General features: G+C 42.3%; 1 protein-coding gene and 1 long non-coding RNA gene across 2 annotated transcripts in view; one reads left to right on the top strand and one right to left on the bottom strand.

The window, feature by feature from the left end:
• ST7 (suppression of tumorigenicity 7) overlaps window positions 1-24,601 on the bottom strand; it is a 241,074-nt gene that overhangs the window by 121,093 nt on the left and 95,380 nt on the right.
• Window positions 8,768-17,410, top strand: LOC115644544. The gene is made up of 3 exons (XR_003998521.1): window positions 8,768-9,009; window positions 11,000-11,177; window positions 15,217-17,410. It is a non-coding gene; the product is annotated as an uncharacterized LOC115644544 (long non-coding RNA).

Raw genomic sequence — 24,601 nt, 5'->3', positions numbered from 1 at the left:
ATTCTTATGGCCTCGTGCTGCACCCCTTTAATAGCTCTAGTCTCTGGCTGTTCAAATTCAGCCCCCAAGCACTGAGCCCCAGTGGTCCAGCCCTGAGTGAAGCTTTCACCCTTCCCTTCACAAATATCATGGAGCATACAGCACACAGCTACAAGCATAGGAATACTATCATGAGCCAGGTCCAGCCTCCTGTATAGGCAGCGCCAGCAGGCCTTTAAATGGCCAAAAGCACAATCAGCAGTCATTCTGCACTTGCTCAGCCTGTTGTTGAACCTCTCCTTGCTGATATCAAGGTGCTCCATGTATGGCTTCATAAGCCAAGGCATTAAGGGATAGGCAGGGTCTCCCTAGATCACAATGGGTATTTCAACTTCCCCTATGGTGATCTTCTGGTCCAGGAAGAAAGTTCCCGCTTGCAGCTTCCTGAACAGGTCAGTGTTCTGAAAGATGCATGCATCATGCACCTTTCCGGACCAGCCTGCGTTAATGTCCGTGAAATGCCCACAGTGATCCACAGGTACCTGGAGAACCATAGAGAAACACCCCTTCCAATTAATGTACACAGTAGCTAGGTGGTCTGGTGCCTGAACTGGAATATGCATGCCATCTATCGCCCCTCCAGTTAGGGAAGCCCACTTGTGCAAAACCATCCATAATGTCACACACGTTGCCCAGAGTCATGTCTTTCAGAGCAGGATGCAATTAATGGCCCTGCACACTTCCGTCAACACAAGTCCAACCGTCGACCTTCCCACTCCAAACTGGTTAGCGATTGATCAGTAGCCGTCTGGAGTAGCCAGCTTCCACAGTGCAATCACCACGTGCTTTTCCAATGACAGGGCAGTTCTCATTCTCGTGTCCTTGCGCTGCAGGGCTGGGACAAGCTCATCACACATTCCTATGAACATGTGCTTTCCCCATCTGAAAGTTCCGCAGCCACTGATGTGCATGACAGTGTGATGCCACCGCTCAGTGCTTGTTTCCCGAGCAACATTCCACTGTGGTCAGCACCTCCGTGAATGCCACAAGCAATCTCGTGTTGTAGCTACTATGCGGGGCAAGGTCAGTGTCACACTCCTCTTGCCTTTGTAGTTTAAGGAATAATTCCACTGCCACTCGTGACGTGTTAGCGAGAGCCAGCAGCATATTGTACAACAGTGAGGGATCCATTCCTGCAGACCAAAGAGGCATAGCGGCCGGTACACGAACCGTCAAAAGATGGCGCCAAATACGGACAGAAGCACAGGGATTGCTGGGATGTGAAGCAATGCATCACGGGGCACTCGGACAGGACTCAGTATGCCCCATGGCCCCCTCCGCCTTCCCACAACTCTTAGCAGCAGAAAAGGAAGAGATGCTCTGTGGGATAGCTGCCCAGAGTGCACTGCTCCAAATACTACTGCAAGTGCCACAAGCGTGAACACGCTATTGCACAGGCAGCCGACAGTGTGAACACACAACAGCAGTTTCCCTTTAGCGCTCTCTGAGCAGCTCTGTAACTCTGCCAGTGTAGACATACCCCAACACCATTGCTGCTACATAAAGGGCTACAAGACATTCAGAATATGTGGGCCACATTCTCAGCTGATGCAAACTGGCATAGTTCCATTGATTTATTGGAGCTATGCTGATTTACACCAGCTGATTATCTGGCCTATGTCTGTTCAGTCACTTTGCTTTTTTCTTCAATTGAAAGAGTAATACAACTATTAACCTATGCCAATTATTCTGCCACAAGGTATTAATCCCTCCCATATGTTTCATCATTAAAGAAAACTGTTTTCCAGTGTGAAACCTGTATTTCCACATCCATCAGATTAAATACAAGAGAAAACATGTGGTCAGACTGTGCTCCCCTTGAAGTCAACGGGAGTTTTGCCTGAACATTAGTAGAAGCTGGGATTTAGCTTTTCTATATTTAACTGCCTGATTTTCCTAAAGAGCCTATTCGCTTTAATTATTGTTAAATCCCAATTGCTTCCAAAGGCTTTTGTAGATGGCTGAAATATTTTTAGTGTGTTTGTGGAAATAATTGAATATATTGCAGGCTGTAGTTATTCTATTATTCAAATAATTTGCGGGGAAAGGATCTAACACAGACTACTAGATACTTTAAATGACCCAATTTAAAATTAATTTTAACTCAGGCTAATTAACAGCTTTACTCATAAATTCACTGAAAATGTATTTTGTACCGAAAGAGCAAACTGCATGTTTGTGGAGGATCCATTCCATTTTGCATACATATCAAAGAGGCTGAATCCCCGATGTATGTCTAAAACTTAACTCAATCTTGCAGCTTGTTGGACCCTCCATAACTGCAGCCTCAAAAGTAAGTCATAACCCTTAGATTTAAAGTTATTACCGCAACATAGGGCTCACAGACAGGGTTGGAGTGCAACAATGGTGAATGAAGGAGTAGGTGAAAGTTCAAGGGCCCCACTCAGACAAACCAATGTACAGAATTCCTGCTTCAGAGTGAGGAAAGCACCAGTTCTTGAGTTTTAAGTGAGCTATTTCATGTCTACCCTTTCAAACTGTCCTCCCCTCCTCCCCCTAATCATCTTTAGAAGGGCCATAACTCATTTGGGACAAGTGTGCTCAGGTCAGATTGGAAGGTGTGTGTGAGTATCATGCCCCCTCTTCCCCTCAAATATAAATAAAGGAGGAAGATGAGGTTAACCATGCGTTAGGGTGTGCACCAGGAAAAACCCTAGTCCCATTATAGGGGTTTTCCCTGGGACGCTATTAAGAGGTTTTACTTCTCCAAATATTCTAAGTAAATAACCAAAGAAGGAAAAAAAAAAAAACCACCTAAAAGTTGAACAGAGCTAGTGTGTGTTTCAAATGTAACCAAATTCTTGCAAATTTTAAGTAGCTTCCTGCTCTAAGGTCTCTTGGTGTAAATTAATAATCAAAACTTGAAAATGTCAGTGCCTTGGAAATGATCATGTTTGCTTCTACCAGAAAAAATTAGCATCTCTGTGCAGTGCACAGGAAAATCCGGATGCCCATTAGTTCAGTCACCTATCATCATGCTAGTGCAAAAGGCCTGAATCAGAGTCAGATTGAGATATTTGGGTCCTGCTCCAATGGCCACAGGAGTTAATGGAAAAGACTCCTGCGGACGTCAGTGGTTGTGGATCAGGGCCCTGCTGAGAAAAATGATGAGGCAAAATGTGGCATAAAAGCAGCCTTTAGCTTCACATGAATAATATCTGGCAACCTACACAGAGTCTTACATTATCAAAACACTGGACCTGTACTAATGCTGACTAATTGAGTAAGAAAACATCCTGGTTTGAAGCAGACACCTTTCACTGCTCCACTGATATTTTTTCCCTTTCAGCATTTCGGGGGAGGTGACGAAGCCAGCAAATTATTCTCTGGTGTCAAATATGCATAAGGCCAACCCAGGATATCAAAACTCATGTAGAGTATGTGGCTCTTGGCAATTACAAACATGTTAATGTTTCTATACTTCTGTGTATTTCTAAAACATTTTAAAAATAGTTAAATATTTTTCAATCCTTTAATGAATCTTTATTTATGGTAATGGGTATTTAAAGGAATCTTGAGTTCCGTGGTCTATGGATTTTGAGTATACAGATATGGAGAGAGAGAGATCAGTTCACATTGCATGAAAGCAGCTATTGTGATGCAGATCTGTTGTAGCATGGACACCATGCTGCAAAAAAGTAGGGACATTACCACTGGTCTTCACAATACCATGGTGACATGAGTTCATTGCACAGCTACTGCTAATTGTAAACTGAATGGAAGGGTGGGTCAATCGGAGCATTCAGACTGACTAATATACTGGCATCAATAAACCCTGTACAATCCAACTAAAACGGCACTGCCATTAAAAAATCCATATGTCTCATACTTTGAGGTTTTCTCATCTTCAAGAATAAACCCAAGATAATTTATTTTCTGGGGATTAATGAGCAGATGGGAATAGGGTGACCAGACAGCAAGTGTGAAAAATCAGGGCAGAGGGTGGAGGGGTAATAAGCACCTATATAAGACAAAGCCTTGAATATTAGGACTGTCCTTATAAAATCTGGACATCTGATCACCCTAGATGGGGATAACAGCTGCTGGGTGGCACTTTGAACCTGGGTTTCATTCCCAACTCTGCCACTGACCTACTATGTGACCTTGGGCAAGTCACTTCATCTTTCTGTGCCTTTGTATCTTCCCCCTCCCTTTGTCTGTCTTGTCTCTTTCAATAGCAAGTTCCTTAGGGCAGGGACTATCTCTTACTCTGTTTTTGTATGTGTTTAGCACAGAGGTGGGCAAACTACAGCCTGCTGGCCACATCTGGCCCGCGGGACCATCATGCCTGGCCCTTGAGCTCCTGGCCAGGAAGGCTAGGCCCCCAGCCCCTCTCCCACTGTCCCCCCTCCCCCACAGCCATGCCACTGCGCGGGCAGCGCTCTGTCTGGCGGGGTTGAGCACTCCTGCTGAGCAGAGTGGCAATGAGTTTAGCTCTGGCATGTGGCGCAGATGCCAGACATGCTGCTCTGAGCGGCATGGTAAAGGGGACCGGGGGGTTGGATAAGGGGCAGAGGGTCCCAGAGGCCAGTAATGGGACAGGGAGCAGGAGGGTTGGATAAGGGGCAGGGGGCAGTGGGTGGTTGGATTGGGCACAGGTTCAGGGGAGCAGTCAGGGGACGGGGAACAGAGGGGTTGGATAAGCGTGGCAGTCCCAAGGGGCCTGTCAGAGGGTGGGGATGTGGATAGGGGTCAGGGCAGTCAGGGGATTGGAAGCAGGGGTGGGGTGGATGGGGGTAGGGTCCTGGGGGGCAGTTGGGGGGGGTCCCGGGAGGGGGCAGTAAGGGGAAAAGTAGCAGGGGGGGTTGGATGGATTGGAGGTTCTGAGGGGGGCAGTCAGGGTGGGAAGTGGGAGGGGGCATATAGGGGGCGGAGGCCAGGCTGTTTGAGGAGGCACAGCCTTCCCTACCTGGCCCTCCATACAGTTTTGCAACCCCAATGTGGCCCTCGGGTCAAAAAGTTTGCCTACCTTGGTATAGCACAATGCTCTGATCTCAGGTGGGACTGCCAGTAACACAAATAACAACAACAGTAGTAAAGAGCAGGTGGTGTAAGATGGATGGAATGAGAATGAGTGATGAAGGGTGATATGGCTGTGACATTCCTCTCCAGCCAGTCTAATGGTTGGGGGGGATTTTCAACTGGAGAATTTGTGCAAAGTATAATATTGTTTTTGCTTGTTAGCTGGACTCTACTGGGGCACACTTTCAACCTTAATTTCTTTATAATTAATTTTTTTTGTTTGCAACTCATATAAGACCCTGTCAGCATTTCAGATCTATACCATTTTAAGACATCCAGGACTTCTCTGTTGTCTTAGTTGTACTTTAGTGCAATACTGCATGAGGAAGTGTTCCAGGGTGGTTGTGACTGGGGATTTCCTTTCTTCACTATGCAGCACTACAAAACTCCTCAGACTGAAACTGCTTGCGTGCATGATCAGAACATGTATTGCAGAAAGACATCTTAACTGTTGGGTCAAGTTGTGGTCCCCTTCTATAATCATGCACACATCAGCTGGAGAAAAGTAGGATACGTTCTGATATCACACTGCTCGAAAATGAGAAGCCTTGATGCACTGTGCTGGTACTGTGGTTTATGATTATCATTGATCCGCACACTCTATTTCGTTTTAGACGTGCATAATGCGCCTTCCTCTTGTAAGAGAAAGCACCACAGTATGTACAGCAAGAGAAAACCCAGCTCTCTGGAGGGAAAGCTACAGCACACATCATGAGCCAGATCAATTTGCAACTTGCTAAATATTCCCTCACAAAGCAATCCCACTAATGCTATCTCAGTTTATTTCATTGCACAGTGGGTTAATTAGATGAAATGATACTAAGTACTGCAACAAATTTTGGAAAAATATAGATAGGCTACATGGTGTTTGTTAAATCTAATGTGCCTATTACCTTTACTATACCTTAGACTGAGGCTTTACATAGGTTTATGAGGTTTAGCCTTTTAAAGCTGTACTAAAATGAAAGCCAATTACTAAACATCATTATATGGAGTCACTTAAGACAATTAATGGCTTTTGTTCTAAGCACCAGATCAGCACAGTTCAACCTACAGCTAGAATAGGTTTTGCCCTTTTCTGACATGCTAAGCCATGGCTGAATCGATTCCATTAGATTTTGCACTTGCAGCTGGAAGGATCATTATGTTAATTATTAGTTCAAAAAGCACCTTTCATTAAAGGTTTGCTACGAGGATTGGCTTCAATGCCTTAGATAATTAAGATTAGAGTAGGCAACCCTCCTTGCTGGGTGATAACTCAAGACACTGACCAACTGCTGGCATTTGTGAAACATCAACAAAGGACAAAAAGTCTCACAGACTCCTGCATTGTAGGAAGACCTCTGAACTCTGGGGTCAAGTGGTGGCCCCTTTCAATAACCATGTGCATATACCTAGTCCTCTCCCTGGCCCCTTAGAGAGATAGAAAGAGACAGAGGACCTCTCTCACATAAGACTTGCTGGTTGGCCTTTTATCCAAGGACAAGGTGACCAAGAAGCTATCAACTGATCCCTCATCTCAAACCAATCACCTGGGAAGCAACTAATTAGGCACTGGTAGGCAAAGTCTAACTCCCAGAAAAGGCTGTCCTACCCCTGTGACAGGGAGAACGAGGGGGCAGGCACAAAGTATTCCTGTTGCCAAAGCTTAGTGAAATGGTTTAGAGAAAGGGGGAAGGAGCCTGAGATTTCTCCTCTCATGTGCCCCTCCCAGCCCAAACTGTGTGGTAACCTACTATCTGGCTGAGAACTAGAGCTGGTTAGGGCATTTTCCATCCCTCTAAAAAAAAAAATGTTGATGAAAACAAAACATTTTTCATTGTTGTTGAATTTTTTCTATAAAATGTTTCAGGTATTCATCATAAAAACAAACACTGAAAATTGTTTAGTTTTCAGCAACCAAAACCTGAAAACTTTCCGCTAGTCAGACACAAATTTTGGTTTAACTGAAAAGTGTCACCTGTCTGGTCCAAATTTTTCAGTTGCCAAAAAATTAGAATATTTTGTTGTTGTTGTTGTAAAAAAAAAATCTACAAATTTTGTCAAAAACAGATATTCCGAAACAGAAAATGTCTGTTTTGACGGAAAAGCCATTTTTGTAATATAAATAAATAAATAAATAAATAAATAAATAAATAAATTTTTTTAAAAATCAAATGAAAAATATTGATCCACTCAACTGTCAACATCAAAGTGGCACCTAAGATAGGCTGTGCATGAGCAATATTAGGCATCTCCTTGCACTGGCTGAGCAGAATGTGTTTGTAGCATTCCCTGCTCTTGTTCAAGGAATCTATGTTCTAACCTCAAGAATATTCCTGCATCCAGCCTCTATATTTTAGGAATTGCAAAGATGCTGTTCACCTTGGTATCTAAGAAATAGTGAGATGATTGTGAACAACAGTAAAATAAGAAGAGGCAGCAAGTTCATGGAGACCTGCCCAGGATGCATAGTAGCTAATGTCATTATCCTATTACTGAAAATATATCTGTGCTTCCCGCTTACATAATATCTGCTGTCTGTTATGGGGAAAATGAGTGCCACAAGGACTCCTCGTTGGTTTGGTTTTTTAGAACAGGAAAGTGCAGTAATATTTTTTCAATATTGGTGCTCTGGGTAATGTGCCATTGAAAGTAGGAAAATTATTTTTTCATCAAGTGTGATTCATTAATCCTATAATGAATGTCCCACCTTTAAGATACGCTGTTGAGACAGTCATACAGTAATTTGTACCAAATGGAAAGGTGCTACAGTATGAGGAAATCTATTACCACATTTCCTACATTTCTGGGAATTTTCAGGGAAGGTTTAGCACTAACTTTGACCATGACAATACAACACAGGTTATCTGGAGATTTCAAGGGTATCAAACACTTTTGATGATTGGGAGGTTTCTATGGTAGCTCTGCAGATATCACTGAAGTTTGCACTCAGGTCCCGATGACAATCCTGTTTTGTGTAACAGGGATATGGGTAAGTGCGGTACACATACAGGATATCTAACTGAAAACATTCCAGATTGCAATGTGCTTTAAACAAAGTGTGTTCTAATATGGCTAAATGTAAAGGTGTACATCTGGGAAACATTATGTAGGCCACACTTACAGGATGGTGGGCTCTATCCTGGGAAGCAGTGACTCGGAAAAAGACTTGGATGTAGGGGTAGATAATCAGCTGAATATGAGCTCCCACTGTGATGCAGGGGCCAAAAAGAGCTAATGAGATCCTGGGATGCATAAATAGGGAAATGTTGAATAGGAGTAAAGAGATTATTTTACCTCTATATTTGGCACTGTGTGACTGCTGGAACACTGTGTCCAATTCTGATGCCCAAAGGATGTTGACAAATTGGAGAGAAGAGTCACAAGATTGATTAAAGGATTAGAAAACCTGCCTTATGATGATAGACTCAAGGAGATCAATCTATTTAGCTTAACAAAGAGAGGGCTAGGGGATGATTTGATTACAGTCTATAGGAGACCTACATGGGGAACAAATATTTAATATTTCAATAATAATTGAATCTAGCAGAGAAATGTATAATACAACCCAATGGCTGGAAGCTGAAGCTAGACAAATTCACAGTGAAAATAAGGCATACATTTTTAACGTTTAGAGTAATTAACTATTGGAACAATTTACCAAGGTTCATGGTGGATTCTCCAGCACTGACAATTTTAAAATCAAGATTGGATGTTTTTCTCAGAGATCTGCTCTAGGAATTATTTGTTTTGAAATTCTATGACCTGCACTACAGTCTATACAGAAAGAAATGACGGATGATCACAGTGGTCCCTTCTGGCCTTAGAATCTATGACTCTACAAAAAGATACAGAGGAAGGCTCAACAGAATACAAACTGCAAATACCTCCCTGCAAAAGTGTGGCATGAATAAATGAAACTTACAACACTGCAATCTATTTGAAGTGAGTATTCAAGTCCTGACCATCCTGGTATTGTTTTATGATTCTAACACAGTGATAGTCTATATAACTAAGTCCCTAAACATCTTTGGAGGTTTAACAAGCATCCAGCAAAGGGGCCTTTATACAGTCTTAAAGACTCAGAGAGGAATGTGTTTTTATTGTTAAAATAAACTGAATAAACTCAATTCATATATAGATATAGATAGAGAGATACAGTTACATACACAGACTGGATGGGCTGGGGAGATAAAAAGGAACAGGAGTTTCTTTTGTGAAGAGTGTAACATTTTTCCACCCCACAAGCTCAGCTTGCAGCAATTCCATTCGTTCTATAATTCTGCTGGATCAAACCATCTAAGCAGAACTGGGTGAAGTAGTTGTTGGGTGGGGACCTCCAACAAACACCTGCACTATTGGTGCTGCATTAAGTGAAGTTGGTGATTCAATAACTGACATTCTTCCCTTTCGGTCAGTAATGGAGTTAGAGGGCACCGATTCTTCAGTCCTGATTACCCGTGGTCACCAAAATCCCACCAACTTAAAATCCAGCTCATTTTAATAATGAGTGAAAAGTGGTATCCCTGCCCTCCAGCCAAATTTTGTGGTTTTTGCATTAATCACATATTCCCATTTTTAAAAATCTTTAATTCTCACCTGTTGTTGTGTGAAAGACTCACAGGAACAACAGGGGACACTAACTGACTGTGCCAGGGGATCAGTGAAACTGACCACACAAAAAGTGCTGTCAACTGCATAAAGAAAAAAAAGTCGAACCACCAGTTTTTTTTTTCAGGAGACTGTCATGATCTGTCCCAAAAGGTGACGTTTGAGCCTTGTTTCTCATGATCAGTGAGTCCTTATGGAGAAGGATAAACAGACTAAGCATCTGCTTGGAATATGCAGTTCCCTCAGATAGCAGAGACACTTACTGTGCCCATCTTTCAGAGGGCTTAATCCATAACAGCATGACAAGGGATTGAACCCCACAGGTTTTGAGTCCACAATTAGAAGAGTCCTGTCTAGAGAGTCTGGACAGTGAAGTTTGGTCCAGACACTTGGTGATTGGTTCCTGGCAACTGAAGCAAGAGATCAGAAATGAATGGTTCTGATGACTTGTAGAAGATTTTGCAGAAGATTATCCTGAGCTAAGAACTAGTGCAGGGGTAGGCAACCAGTCCTGGCCACCGGTCCAGGGAGCTCTGCATTTTAATTTAATTTTAAATTAAGCTTCTGAAACATTTTAAAAACCTTATTTAGTTTACATACAACAATAGTTTAGTTATATATTATAGACTTATAGAAAGAGACCTTCTAAAAACATTAAAACGTATTACTGGCACGCGAAACCTTAAATTAGAGTGAATAAATGAAGACTCGGCACAGCACTTCTGAAAGGTTGCCGATCCATGAACTAGTGGTTGGAGATTCCCCTGGTTCTGTCTTGCTGCTATGGACAATAAGAGGGAACTGAGGAAGGGCTGCAGCTGCCCTGCCTTTTATGCCCTCATAGGGGAGCTCATACAGGAGCATGAAGTGTAAGGTCGGGGCCTTTTTCTGCAGTAAAAACAGCAGCCTTGAGATAAGTTGCAGAGAGTCACATCTTCAGGTTCCATCTAAATTGCACCAAAACAATGTAATACTGGCCTGTTAAGAAGGCACTCCTGTCCTAATAGTACTCACCATCACCAGATAAAGAAACAGATCTTAAGACATTTAAAGAAAACTGTTTGATAACACTGTGGAAAGAAACCACTTACCAACAGTTGTGACTGTGAAATCTATACTTCTCTATTGTTTTGCCTTTATGGTCCCTACTTCTCTATTGTTTATCGCTATTGTTTCTTTCTGTTGCATAACTAATTTTGCAAGATTTGAAACAACTAAAGTGGTGGGGGTCTGACTGGTTAAAGAATTGTTTTGCAGTGTTACGACTGATTAAAGAATTGTTTCATAGTAGTTTAGTAACCATGATTGGTTAACTTACAAATAGACAGGACTCAAGTTTCATTATAAAAATTGGGATCCAAGAAGAAATGAGAGAAAACTCACTTCCAGGACCCCGCACAACTCACGATCAAAGCTGCCAGAATACTCTGCATGACGATGCCAAGCAGCAACTGAAGCTTGCCTGGTCAGTAGGAGGAAGATTGCCTGCATACTTGGGAGTGGTGAGCATTGTATGCTTAGTGTGTGTATTCTGTTTTGATAACTCTTAATAAATAGAAGTTAAGGATATTCCTGTGTAAGGCTCTTTCACTGGGAAAAGGTCCCACAGACCCGTAGAGCCCTGCGTCCACCAGGAAGGGGTGTTAGCCCTGAGCCCTCGAAGTGGTAAAGTTGGGTGTCTTACTTCCTGAGTATCAAAAGAGAAGGTAGGGGGTGAGAGCCCTAAATTCTGCAGGTAACAGAAGAGGCTCAGGACATATATGTTGCCCTGCTAGGCATTGCTAGTAAAAAAAAAACCCTGGCCTTGCACTCGAGGCATATGTGCATCTCCAGTGGGCTCCACACAGACAACGCACTCAAAGAACCTGCATTTCCCATTGCAAGAAGATTATTAACCAGAAGCCCCATGGCAAGTGCCAACTTGGGTAATTACATTCTGCCTGCCTACATTCCACCAGCAAGTTCAATGGGATAAGGCATACTTCACTTCAGTCCTAAAACTGTAGAGTAACGTTACTGCATTTCACTCCCGAGATGGCTGCATTTCAGTGATGGATGAAATGATCTTTTGATGTAGGCCCCAATCCTGCAATAAGCTCTATGTGAGTGGATTCCTGTGCCTACATGGGAGCTCACTGCAGGACCAGGGCCATCATCCTTAGGCCACGTCTACACTACAGGATAAATTCGAATTAGCTTAAACCGATTTTATAAAACAGATATTATAAAGTCGATTGTGCGTGTACACACTAGGCACATTAATTCGGTGGTGTGCGTCCGTGGTCCGAGGCTAGCGTCGATTTCTGGAGCGGTGCACTGTGGGTAGCTACTGTAAAATAATGAGGCCAATAACGTCGATTTGCGTCCACACTAACTCTAATCCGATATAGTAATATCGATTTTCGCGTTACTCCTCTCGTTTTGTAGGAGTACAAAAATCGATTTTAAGAGCCCTTTAAATCAATATAAAGAGCAGTGTAGTGTGGACGAGTGCAGCGTTAAATCAATTTAACGCTGTTAAAATCGGTTTAACAGCGTAGTGTAGACCAGGCCTTAAAGTGCATTGGGATAAAAAAGCCCTGCCTAAATACTGGAACATTATTATCACATGAGAGAGGGAAAAATATATGAAGTGCACTTCCTCATTGCATAATTTAAATTATATGGGGCAGGGGCTGCTAAAAACATTAACAATAAAGATTTTGATTTAGCTTTCTGATTTAGACTTTAGTAATCTTCCAGAGGAAAAGGCAGCTGAATACATATAGTATTTTGCTTACTGACTATTTGATGCTTTTGTTCTAAAAATAAATCCTGGTTAAATTCAGGAGAGGGTTGAGTGCAATACTGAGTGTCCTGTTCAATTTTCCTTTTCTTTTTAAAAAATTATTGAATGTGTTCGGAGGCAGACGCCATTTTGAATGCAAGAAGGAACAGAAAGCAGCTAAACACCCACTGAACAAGAGGACACCTAAATAGGGCTGCCTCAGCACACGCAGAATTCGCACTCGGCTTGCAGCAAATGTCAATGTTCTGAGAAACGCTGCACAAATGTGCTAATCCAAGCACTTAATATTATCCACCAATTATTCTTTCAGCTTTTCTCTCTCTCCTTCTCTAACTGAATAGCTTGGATACAGAAATGAAACATGCAATGCCATAGTAGTTAAGCAAACAGGGCACTGGCAGTAGGTAAGGTGAGAGTCACGTGCCATGAATATAAATGTTATAGGACTAATTATAACCAGTATTTCTGTACATACCACCTGTTACAAATCAAGCAGTGGGGAGATGTTCTGCATGGCATACCATACCAGGCTGCAGATAATTGATTACAGCTGAAGCACAGGTCTTGCAGTGTGGAAAACTGGTTTTTTTAGAATGTTTCTGTGAGATTAGCAACTTGATGCCTGTCGTTCTTGCACTGGTTGTTGGAAATATTCAGTAAATATGATATGGGGCAGAGAGGTCAGCATTCCACCATAATGTCTGATTAGCAATAAGCATTTGCACTTCTATAGTATCTTCCATTTAGGATCGCAAAGAGCTTACCAACACTAATGGCTGTATGGGTGAGCAGGGAACATAAGTGGGAGTAAAAATTGCCCATGTGCTCCTGTGCAGCCTCCCTGGACCCTGCCTTGAGCAGCTGTGGGAACTCAGAGCTTCTTAAAAATCAGGCCCACAAGGCCTCAAATTGGGTGCCTAAAGTTAGGGCACACTTTTGAAAATTTGCCCAGTCATACAGTGAATTAGTGGCAGAGATTGGATTAAAACCCAGGAGAACTGACTTCCAGTCCCTAGAGGCCTGACTTTCATAAGCACTGAGCACCCACAACACTGAGCAAAGCTAATGGGAGCTGCAGGTGCCCATCAGTTCAGAAAATGGGTCATAGAAGGTAGTAGCAGAAAAACAGCAGGTCAGAGAACCTCTTCTTTGGTTGTACTGCAGAAGACCCCCATCAGCCTGTTTGAACCTGCCCCTGCTAGTGACCACTTATAGTAAAAACTGACCTGGGATTTCCACTATAATCCCCCTTCGTCTCCTGCCCTTGGTGTTTACATATTCAGAACATTCTGAAAAATTCTCTTTGAGGCTAAACTTCCCACCTGTGGTCTTAGCACAGAGGTGAATGTTTCTGGGAAGTCCGGGGGAAAAACCCATCAGTTATTTTTAAAAGCGGAGAACCCCCACCTCTCTCTCTCTCACACACACACACACACACACACACACACACTTTTCCCAAAATAACTGTTCAGAGGTTCCTGTCCTAATGGGCCCTTCTGAAATGCCAATATGAAAGCAAACCCTAAGAGTATGGCTGAATGCTTTTCAGCCTGCCAGTCTGCTCAGAAATACTGGGACTTTTAAACTTGCTAAGTGTGTCTAAGTGCTCTGCATTCAAGCATTTAAATGACCAACAAAACCATTATTGCTCATTACTCAAAGCACAGAAATAGCAACAAAAGGAGAGTTTACTTTCCACCTAGGAGATGCTATTAAAAAGACCCATACTTCGATAAGCACCCAGTGAGGTAACATGGGTTCTGGAAAGGGAGGTGAGAGACCTGAGCTCTATTCCCAGCTTCAGCATTGACCTGCTGTGTGATCTCAGGCAAGTCCATCTGCCATTCTGTGACTCAGTTTCCCTGTCTGCAAAATGAGAACAATACTTAGCTCCATTCCCAAAGCTCCTAACAAGGAAGGTAACTATTATTATATCATCAGCAAAAAAAAGGAAGCTGTGGGCTTGTTTGTGCACCTTGACTGCATTTTCATAAAACCTGGAGAGGGAAAATCTTCCAGGTATTACCTCTTCTAATCCCAAGAAGAGGAATGTCATAGTGTAAAACAGAAAACAGCTGATTGTATTCAAACTGATATTTCAATCAGCACTTCTAAATAGACAATTCCTATCAAGGTACCCAAGGGGGAGGATAGCCTATACCAGGGATCGGCAACCTTTGGCACGCGGATCGACAGGGTAAGCAACCTAGTGGGCCGGGCCTGTTTGTTTAGCTGCCGTGTCCACAGGCAGCTTCCACTGGCTGCAGTTCACTGTTCTGGGCCAATGGGGGCAGCGGGAAGTGGCAGCCAGCACATCCCTTGGCCCATGCCACTTCCCACAGCTCCCATTGGCCTGGAGCAATGAACCACTGTCAGTGGGAGCCACGATCGGCCGAACCTGTGGATACGACAGGTAAACAAACCGGCCCTGCCTGCCAGGGTGCTTACCCTGGCGATCCGTGTGCCAAAGGTTGCCGATCCCTGATCTATCCCATGGTGTTCTATGAGAAAAACTTGCTGGTCTGGGTTAAGTTAGGAGGAGGAAAGAGGAACTAGAGGACATGTGAAGGTGATTCGGGTGGAAACCTGCTTTGAAAACTGCTAACACCATTTTCCAGGCCTAAAGAGCCCTGAAGAGAAAGAACAGTAAAATCTACCTTTAACAAACTATACAGGGTTTGGTCTCTTTCAAAGGGCCAATACACCCTATTACACTATCTTACTACTCACTGTTGTTTAATTTTTTTTAAAAGCTGAAACTAGACTTGGGAAGGAAGCTCTCATTAGTCTGAGGTCCAAAAAGGAGATGCACTATCAAGGAGAAATGGAGATGGTGAAAGAGCTACTCAGATTGCATGTGACTTTTTTTTCCCCCCCACCTGGCAGAGAATTGCAATGGAGCAGGCGGATCCCAGTGTGAGCACTGAACATGAGCAGTGTCATCAGCAGGGAGAAGATACTGCTAAAGATCTTCAGCTTGCTAAAGTCATGCTGCCTGGAAGGAACTTAACCTGGAAGAGCCCAAGGGAAGAGTGTGAGATCTGTATATGGGCTAAGGCTCACAAGAGAGCTACAGCAGAGAGAATGCCAGTGTCGACAGCAGAAGCCAAAGGCAGTCAGATGAGATGCTTTGCAAGCTTAAAACAGAATCAAGAGATGATTACTGTTTTATAGCTATATTCAAAATATGTTTAGCTGACATGTAATGTGGAAAGATTTGCTTACTCCTGCAAACACACACTGATAAGAGAAAAAAATTGCATTCATTCCTTCCAAAGATTACCCATGATTCATTTTTCTCCCCAGTAATTTTTCCTTGCTTAAATCTTTGCATGATCAGGGCCTTGCTTTCTAAACTAATTAAATACATTCTTCCATTTTCTACTTTGACAGCTTTAGCTAAGTGCATATGCCAGGAAAATGAATCTCTTCAATCAGAAACTCTTGCAAGGGTTTTGTAGACTTCTTCAAAATGTTGGTTTTAGTCTGCTGAGAAATCATCTGTACAAACTATTTCAGTCTTGTTGCTACTGGAAATGCACTAAGGATTATTATCTAAATAATAGGGAGTCATTAGCTCTTCCCTCAAGCAGGTTTTTTCACCTGGGAGTTTTCCCAGGTTAATTTAATAGTCTTGAATAGTTTGTGCTGCAAACCCCAGCTAGAAGTCTAACAGTAGTTTTGAATCTATCTTGTTCTCCGAGATTCTAAATTATTTATTGATTTTCAAAAATTATATACACATTTTCATTTTATGTTTTACAGAGAGGAAATGATGCTACAAAGGAAAAACAGAAACACAAACAAAAATCACTTCTAGGAAGCTTATTTACAGGGACAGAATATGAATTAGGAAAGACAAACTGTCTGCATACTATATTCTGTGCAAACGTTACCAAGGCTGAAACTTTGATACTGCTCAGCAGAGAGGTAAAGCCAAACACATCTGCATATGTTTGGGTGCCAGGATCTCACACAATGAAAATGTAGCAATTTTTTTTGACACATTGAAAATGGCAAATTTATATGAATAGTGTCCACTCAATGTGTGTTGCAGGGGAAGGCAGAGGGTAAAATGAATGACACTGAGGCTAAACTGCAGATACACATATAGCACAGAAATGCCGTGAATAATTTAAACACAACATCCTTCCAAGTTACAGCAGTCTGACTGCATGGATTTGAGGCAGTGGGGGGAAAGTCACACTTCCCTCAAAGAAACCTAATCAAGTCTGTGGTGCACCAAGGACCAGCAGCAGAGACTGTAAGGAGCGGCTGCCTCACTAAAGTGTCCAGATAAGTCCTCAATGTTATATGTGTTTGGGACTCCCCAACAAGCAGATGCACAGGTTCATTTGGTTGGAAATTAAAGTGACATGATTCTTTTTTGTGAAATTTTATTTTTATAATATCAAGTGATTTCCTCCAGATCCCTATGGAGGAGCTTGAATCAAGAAAACCAGCCCCCTGGGGTTCTTGTCTTATAGTCATTACTTTCTAGTTTTGTTTTAGCATCCCGACTCTCTTCCTCTTGCTCTCTGAATAGATAAATCTATTTTCCTTGCTACTGTATCCAATTCTTAATACCATGTTTAGCACCAAACAGCTGAGTGAGCGTGGCAAAGAAGGCACTCCAGGCTTTGCTCCCAAATGGACTGATTTAGATGTTCTGTAATAGCCTGTTTGTTGAAAACTGAATCATCTTGTACATACTAGGCCATTTGTCTACTAAAACCCACAAATGTGTACCTACTTCTCTCCTTATGGCAAATCTATAATGTGTAAGTTATATGAATGAGTTTTATTTTCCAAGCACAAAATCCTTGAACATACCGTAACCGTTTTCTCTTCCTCCAATACTTCACGGTTTTTTATGGCTCTTCTCGCCTGAGTCTCTGTGACGTAAACCCACTTGCTTTCGTCCATTAACGTTCCTTCCACAGCTCTGCCCTGCATTCTAAATTATTCATTTTGGCTGCCATCTGCTTCCATTTAGATTCACTTCTCAATGTAATTTAAAAAACAGAACAGAGTGAAGATATTCTCCTATTCTACCTAAATGTAACATGCACTGCTACAGGAAAACATAGGACTACAATTAAAAATTTCTGTATGTATTTTAGAACCAAAAACAGAAGAAAAGAGCCTCCATTTCATAACAATTCATTATCAGCTGCCCTGACGCCTTACATGGCATAAGAGTCCTTTCTCTATATGTGAAAATCATATAGAAAACTATGGGCTAAATCAGGAGTTCTCAAATTGGGGGTTGGGATCCCTCAGAGGGTCACGAGGTTATTACATGGGGGGTCACGAACTGTCAGCCTCCACCCTAAACCCTGCTTTGCCTCCAGCATTTATAATGGTGTTAAATATACAAAGAAGTGTTTTTAATTCATAAGATGTGGGGGGGGCGGGGGGTTGCACGCAGAGGATTGCTATGTGAAAGGGGTCACCAGTACAAATGTTTGAGAACCACTGAGCTAAATGAACAGTTAGCACAGGTAGGGACAACTCCATGTACCCGCCTGTGGCTTGATACCATGACTTAAAATAGAGAAGCTGCAAAAGTAGGTGAACTCTTAACAAACACTGAGCTCGATTTCATGTAAATAGCCTTATCATTTACAGAATAAAAAAGACAAATCATGATACAGACACAGAATAATTCATTGTTTCTCAATGGAATATTTTTCAAAGCTGCTCCTAACATGAAGTTTCCTTTGATTCCTCACAAAAGACAAGAAATGAACTAGAGCAAGCAGTGAAATGAATGGTTAGATTTTATTTTCGGGGTGAGGGAGAGAGCTGTTTTCTTTGTTTTAAGGAGAAAGAAAAACTGCCACTATTTAAACATGCAGGGAAATAATTGCTCTAGTGCAAAAGGAAAATGTGTAATTGATTTCTCAAAGGCTTGGTTGGCTTCACACTCAGGGCTGCTTAACTGGTTACTGAACAGCAACGGGGACATGGAAGGAAAGAGCAGCTGTTCCAGCCAATCATTCAGAGGAGTCACTACACATTGCAAACCCTGTCTTTAAAACTAAAATAATAGGGATCACTGAGAAGTAGAATTAAGAAACAATAATTAAAAATGACACAGCTGACATTGACTTTCTAATCCTGGATGCTAGAAAGCATAGTCACAGCCTGCAGCAGTTACCAGTAACAGCCAATTAACCCAAGAATGAGACAGCCTAGGCAGGGCTGCAAGCTAAGTGGTTTTTTTTAAAAAAGGGCAATATTTTATGGTCTCATGTCAATGAGCTCTGGAGACATGTTAAAGGTTAATAGGAACAGAAAAATCATGTGACTGAAAAAACATTAGTAGCACTGAACACCATCTTTTTATTTGCCTTCACTTATTCCAGATACATGGTGTCTTTGTTTAGTCCTGTCGCAGAGTTTTCAAATGGGCATTACCTTTCCAAGGGTAACCGTTTTCATCAAACTATAACAAGAACATTTCTGCAGCCCAGCAACATGTGATTTACCGGAACCTGTTCTTTCATTAGAAAGCAGGACTGAGAGGCGGGGGGAGGGGGGGGGGACGGGGGAAAGGAAAGAGGGAAGGGACTGGAGGTCCAATTCTGGTACCCTGATCTACGTTGTATAGGGCCTTTGTCCCCATGTAGTCATTCACTTCAGAGAGATTACCTGTGGAGTAAGGTCTCAGACTCCAGACACCAGAATCCAGCCCTCAGAACACACAACTGCACTGAAAGAGTTCATTTTGTAAACAACATGGTGATAAGAGAACTGCTGCACGTTATGTAAGTTAATTTTTTCGCATGTGATTCAATGAATGAAACACAGCACGGTTTACACTAAACCATTTTCTAACCCCAAAAGATTGATAATTAAAACTTTTTTTTTAAATGACATTCATCCCTTATCACTGTCAGTCCCTCCCACTCCCCTGCCTTCTTTAACACACTACTCTTGGGGATGCAGTCAAGGGCAGTCATGGTGACACAGTTTCCTGGCTGATGAGTGTTAAGACAGACCCTGGAGAACAGATTTTCAGCAGAGGGATTTAGCTATACAATTCCAATTAATGGTAACGACAGCTGAGCAGCTAAATCCTTGTGCCCAGCACTGAACAATGTTAGTTTAAGCTCAGGGTTCCCGTTTGCTTGTTTTAATTCAAACTAACAGAACACTGAGAGCTGCTACAAGGTAAATATACAGGCAGATCTTACAAGCACTTACAAATATTGGCTACTTTATACACGTGAGAAACTGTTTTCACAATCAAAGCCATATTTTGGTGTTAGTTTAAATAAGTCAAACTTCCCTGAAGAGTAGCATCAGTGAATGCACAATGACTTACCGTACTTTGCCAGGTTAACGGACATTGTCATCTTAAAAATCATACCTCTGTTTGAAGAGCTTTTACTTGCTGTACTATTTTATGCAAATAACCCTATGATAACTATAAATGAAGACCGAAGCCTTTATTTTTCATTAGCTTTTTCAGTCTGTTTCCTTTGCGCATCTACAATTCACAGTCTATAGCCAGTTTCAGTGTTTCCTCCTAGTCTGCAGATCAGTTTCCCCTGTTTGTTTGGGTCTTTCATACAGCAACAGAGGAGATAAAGCCTAATTGTAAGACATCAAAAGTTAGAAGGGGCACTCGTGGGCAGGGGTAGGACCCGCTACTATGGTTCACTATTTTCTAAGCTGACTAGATTTCAAATGAACAGTATCCCTGTAAGGGTCCAATTTTGTTCCCTTTGAAATCAGTGTCAAACCATGGGCTTAAAATGGGGTCAGAATTGGGTTCTAAGATTGGGCTTCTGAGGGGCTGAACACCCTCAACTCCCCCTGACATCAGTGGCAGAGGGTATTCAGTACCTTGCAGGATCAGACCTTAGATGCCTAAAAAAATATGATAGCCCAGTAGTTCTCCAAAGTTTCCATTCTCCGGGCCTCTTCTAGAAGTGAGGAATTTTCATGCACCTCACTCCCTATCCAACCCCTATTCGTTCATCTTGGCTTGGGACTCACAGGGGTTAAAACTGTGGACAATTAGAAACTAGGAAAGGTTTTGCAGCTATTTGTGGTTACAGGGGCCACCGTGTGAAAATTACTGCTGCGTTGCTAGTCATTCAGCATTTGAAACTGAGTTACAGGGCACCAAGCTGTAAAACACATAATCACAGGAGCACTTTTTGACTGATGTTATTAATACCATGCCATACTTTGCACTTCTAAAACACTTTCCATCTTAAGCTCTCCAAGCACTTCACAAATATTAATTAAACCTCTTACCAACCTGAGATCCAGTACTATTATGTCTATTTTGAAATAAAGACACAGAGAGGTTAAGTGACAAGTTGGGAGCAGAAGCCTGAACTTCTGACTTCCAGGTCTGAGGTTTAGATTATTTTATTTTCTAACTTTACACATCAAAACAAGAGTTTCAAGTTTGGTTGGAAACTTGAAATGTTGGATTCACAGCAGCAGCCAGGACGCTGCCTAATGACAGTGGTTTCGGTGTTACAAGTCCAATAACCATTGGTAATTTATAAAAGGCACTTTACCAGGAAAGGCAGGGAAAGCAATATATGCCTTGCAAGTGAGTCTGGCAAACTCTTGGGAATCACTAGATATGCCTGATATGTATGGGTTTTTTTTTCTTTCACTTCATCATACTACATGAAATATTGATGCAAAACAGAATGCATTGTTTGTTCACTGGGACTGAAGCACATGGATAGCTTGTATTTTTATCACAAGACAAGAATAGAAACAACACAGGGGAATGGATGGAACTCACTAATGCTTGCCAACCAAAACTTCTCACTGCTTGCTTGATTACTGCCTTCTTTTTTCATTTGAAGTCCATTTTAAATCTGTTTTTAACTCTTACCTCCCATACTTCTACTGGTTCATGTGATTGGTGGCACCTTACCTGATACAAAGGAATGAGATTCAAAAAGCAAAGCAGATGTCAGTGCCTGCATAAACTGGGCACAATCCGGGTAGTATGAGTAGACCAGGTAGACCGGAAAGTATGAATAGTTCTGATCACGACTTCTCCCGAGGGCACTTTTTCCAATTAAACTTTGTTCTCTCAATGTACTGCTGACTTTCCTACATGAATAATAATACTGCTTGGCATTTAGAATGCTTCTCCTAGCACTTTACAAAGGGTGTTTGCACCAACATCCCCAGTTTAGAGAAAGAAACTGATACATGGAAAAGGACTTGCAAACACTGAATTGGTGGCTGATCTAGGAGTAGAAATCAGGGGTGAAATTCTAGCCCCACTGATGTCAAGGGGAGTTTTGCCATTCATTTCAAAGGGGCTAGGATTTCACCCCATGTCTGCTGATTCCAAGTCTGCCGTTAGCCCAATTTCCTTGACTATGATTGTATAGTATTCACAAGATAATCCTCATACTAGGTAATGTCATTTCACCAATCTCATTTTTGGTATTGTGTTATCATTTAATAGTAAGGTATGCATCAGGGTAATTAAACGGTTCCAGCCGAATACACAGTTGTTGGATTCTATCTTTTTCTCCCGCACAGCAATTACGATTAGCGGTTTAGTATACACATCAACACAAAAGAGAACATCATCCAAGAACTGCTGCGTGACAGTAATAATCCTCTAGCACCCATACACAGAGAATTGAGAGCCAAACCTGTTTCAGAACTGATGCCATTGTTTATCATCTTGTTTAATTCTGTTTGATTTTAAAGCACTGCTCCGGCAGTATATTTTACTGATTAAATTGTCATCTTAAAAAAATCATTTGCTGAACTAATTAATTATCTGTGTATTTTGCTGCCTTTTCCAAACCATTATTTATCACATTGCAATGACAGGGAACTGGCCACTCACCTCATAGTTTTTTCCAAGGCACCTTATTAAAAGTGAGAGCTCCATGCTTAGAGAATCATAGGACTGGAAGGGACCTTGAGAGGTCATCTAGTCCAGTCCCTTGCACTCATGGCAGGACTAAGTATTATCTAGACCACCCCTGAGAGGTGTTTGTCTAACTTGCTCTTAAAAATCTCCAATGATGGAGATTCCACAACCTCCCTAGGCAATTTATTCCAATGCTTAACCACCCTGACAGTTAGGAAGTTTTTCCTAATATCTAACCTAAACCGCCCTTACTGCAATTTAAGCCCATTGCTTCTTGTCCTATCCTCAGAGGTTAAGAACAATTTTTCTCCCTCCTCCTTGTAACAACCTTTTACATTCCTGAAAATTGTTATCATGTCCCTCCTCAGTCTTCTCTTCTCCAGACTAAACAAACTCAATTTTTTTCAATCTTCCCTCATAGGTCATATTTTCTAATAATTTTTATTGCTCTTCTTTGGACTTCCACCAATTTTTCCACATCTTTCCTGAAATGTGGTGTCCAGAAAATGGACACAATACTCCAGTTGAGGCCTAATCAGCATGGAGTACAGCTGAAGAAGTTACTTCTCAGGTCTTACAACACTCCTGCTAATACATCCCAGAATGATGTTCATTTTTTTTGCAACCATGTTTCACTGTTGACTCATATTTAGCTTGTGATCCACTATGACCCCCAGATCCCTTTCCGCAGTACTCCTTCCTAGGCAGTCATTTCCCATTTTGTATGTGTGCAACTGATTCTTCCTTCCTAAATGGAGTACTTTGCATTTGGCCTTATTGAATTTCATCATATTTACTTCAGACCATTTCTCCAGTTTGTACAGATCATTTTGAATTATAATCCTATCCTCCAAAGCACCCACAACCCCAACCAGCTTGGTATCATCCGCAAACTTGGCTCCTTTGTTGTAGTGAGCTGCATGTCTACCTTGGTGGTCTCTTAAATGCTTCTGCGTACAGTCCATTGTTCCTCCACTGGGCTGCAGCAGACTACCCCTCATGGGAAGCACAGTCCTAGTTCTCTAGCCCATGAGTCCCTGTACTGGGCTATCCAGTCCCTCGGAAAGTGAATTACAATGGTCCAACAATGCCAGGTAGCGATCCCTTTCTCTCTGTTTTGCCTTTGCCATCAGTCACTTGCCTGTTTTTACTGCTGATTCTGCCTTCCCAACACTCTGTGGGCTCCCAAGGAACACGTCTTGTGCTCAAATTCTCATTTGGCACTGAAATGTTTGAACTGTGCTGCCACGTACTGTGGCCTATTGTCTGAGCTCAGAACGTCAGGTATGCCTTACCTTACAAAAAGCACCCTCACTTTGGCTATGTCTACACTTGCAGAGTTTTTGCACTGTCAGTTTCAACGGTGATAGTGAACCGGTGAAAGAAAAGCATTGGTTTGTGTACTCACTTACTTCCACAGGCGTCAGAGGGTGTTTGCATTTGCAGCACTTTCATGGTGGATGAGAGCAGTACACTGAGGGCAGCTATCCCACAGTGCAGCTCTCTCCATTTTGATGATAGGTCTTGTCGGACAGGGGTGGTGACCGTGGGGCATCTTTGGTCCCTGCACAGCCTCCTCTCCCCAAACACTAATCAGCTCCAGTAGCTCAGCATTGCTCCAAGCAGGGGATTGTTTGCTCCATGGAGCAGGCATTGTCACCTAGCCAGATGATAAGTGAGTACTTGCCAAGAAAACAAGAAGGAGAGTTTCTAAGTTCCCTGGACTTTAGAGCAGGAGGGGTGGATATCTGTTTATCTGGCCAGAGTGGTCACCTAGGTACTGTGGGATATCCTGCAGAGGCTAAATGCTCTGTAAACGGGAAGAACATGTGCTGCAAAAGCATCACCAGTAAGCGCTATACGCCTCTTGTGGAGGTGGTTTTCTTTCACCGCAAAGTCACTGGCAAATGTAGACGCTCCCATGGTTTTTGCACAAAAAAGGTACTTTTTTCCGCTTTAAATGGCAAGTGTAGACATGCCCTTAGCAGATCACAGTTCTTGCCTTAGAGTCCTCCAGGTAGTCTACCTTCCAGAAACTGAAGTAGTAATCTACTATGACCATGTAGTTCCCATCAATAAAAGAGTACAGATCTGTTGCAACTTTTTCCAAGGTCGGGACTTCAGGAGGCTGTCAAGTCTCACGCTGTTGTTGATCACTATACCTTTTACACACCTCCTACAGTTCCATAGGTGCTCTCCGTTGGGCACTGCCCAGTAGATACACTACCTGGCTCATCTCAGGAATGCACAGATGT

The sequence above is a fragment of the Gopherus evgoodei genome, chromosome 1 (genome assembly GCF_007399415.2).
Source record: "Gopherus evgoodei ecotype Sinaloan lineage chromosome 1, rGopEvg1_v1.p, whole genome shotgun sequence".
Classification (NCBI taxonomy): domain Eukaryota; kingdom Metazoa; phylum Chordata; order Testudines; family Testudinidae; genus Gopherus; species Gopherus evgoodei.
This window is presented reverse-complemented; position numbering and strand designations above follow the sequence as displayed.